Raw genomic sequence first — 1,595 nt, 5'->3', positions numbered from 1 at the left:
GCTCTGTCAAATGTTCTCTAGAGTGGGTAACACAAGACAACCGAAGGTTCTTGGCATTTTGAAAGGTTTCCTAAAATGATTAGTTTTCACCTCTATGTCTGAAAAACCAGGAATCCTAAATGCCAGACCAAGTGAAAAGCTTAACTTATTTTGACACGGATCGGTTGACATAAGGAGAAGGTTGCCTGAAGATTATGCAAGAAAAGGAAGCTCTTGCAAAAAGGCATTATCCTCTTTGGAGCGGGGTTAAACATTGAGCTATGTTTGAGAGCTCACAAACTCCACACTTCGCAAGATTCTTCATACATCTTCTGGAATAAATATATCACAGCACTGCATTGATAGGCTGCTTTAGGTCAAGAAAAGAAAGCCACCAAGCATTATGTTCTACCACCTGAGTGAAAAATCAAGAAGAACCTTAAGCAATACGCCAAATGCAAACCCTTGCCATGCCTGGTTAAATGGTAAATCGTTTAGCTTCTCTGGAGAATCTTTTGATTGACTGATTTTCCCATATAATGAAATGCTGGCATTTTTGGAGACCTTTTGGCACCTTTGCCGTCATGTTCCTTGTGTCCAAAAGATACTTGGGAGTAAAATCTATCACCGAAAAGAAAGGTTTTGGCAACCTTGTGTAAGCTAAAAGCACCCGTTCTAAAGTGCTCTTGGAGGAAGTAAGTTTTTGCAAAGGTGGCGTGGCCTTCTTTGATATCAGCAATATGCCTTAAAAGGGTTTAAACGAGTAAAACTATTAGAGCGTCAGTGTCTTGATGTTAATGCAAGGTGCATTGAATCTAATTTTTTGACATGTTTGCAAGACATGACTTCATTGGAAGGTCCTGGATTGGTAAAAAACTAATCTATCTGCATATAATCCTCAAGGGACGCTTTCTTGTGCTTTAGGCAGAAGCGACAATTTCCATTTCAAGCAAAAGTCCTTTTTTCCCTGCCAAATAATAAAAAAATTTTATTGAATGTTGATGTGTTCTTTAGAAAAGTCCTGTTCTGTGCACATAAAATGTTATGTGTAGTAAATTCTCTCATCCAGGATGTATTGGAATACGATGTTTATTTCTATAATCTGACTAGGAGAAATCTTCAATCCAGTGCGGATAGAATAGTAAACCGGAGACATCTACTTATATGGGTGAGAACAAAAGGTGACTAAAGAAGAAAAGCTAAGGACAATTCCCATACCGGGAGTCGAACCCGGGCCGCCTGGGTGAAAACCAGGAATCCTAACCGCTAGACCATATGGGAAGCTCTGTCACCTTTTCTCTAGAGTGGATAACACAAGACAACCAAAAGTTCTTGGCATTTTGAAAGGTTTCCTAAAATGATTTGTTTTCACCTCTATGTCTGAAAAAACAGGAATCCTAAATGCCAGACCAAGTGAAAAGCTTAACTTATTTGGACACGGATCGGTTGACATAAGGAGAAGGTTGCCTGAAGATTATGCAAGAAAAGGAAGCTCTTGCAAAAAGGCATTATCCTCTTTGGAGCGGGGTTAAACATTGAGCTATCTTTGGGAGCTCACAAACTCCACACTTCGCAAGATTCTTCATACATCTTCTGGAATAAATATATCACAGCAC

The 1,595-nt window shown here is 39.4% G+C and overlaps 1 non-coding gene across 1 annotated transcript; it reads right to left on the bottom strand.

Annotated features, from left to right (window-relative positions):
• Positions 1-1,188: 1,188 nt before the first annotated feature.
• Positions 1,189-1,260, bottom strand: TRNAE-UUC (transfer RNA glutamic acid (anticodon UUC)). Its single transcript has one exon. It is a non-coding gene; the product is annotated as a tRNA-Glu (tRNA).
• Between the last annotated feature and the right edge of the window lie 335 nt (positions 1,261-1,595).

This window comes from Pelobates fuscus, chromosome 3 (assembly GCF_036172605.1).
Source record: "Pelobates fuscus isolate aPelFus1 chromosome 3, aPelFus1.pri, whole genome shotgun sequence".
NCBI classification, from domain to species: domain Eukaryota; kingdom Metazoa; phylum Chordata; class Amphibia; order Anura; family Pelobatidae; genus Pelobates; species Pelobates fuscus.
The sequence above is the reverse complement of the archived record's forward strand: the minus strand, read 5'-3'. Positions and strand labels throughout refer to the sequence as shown.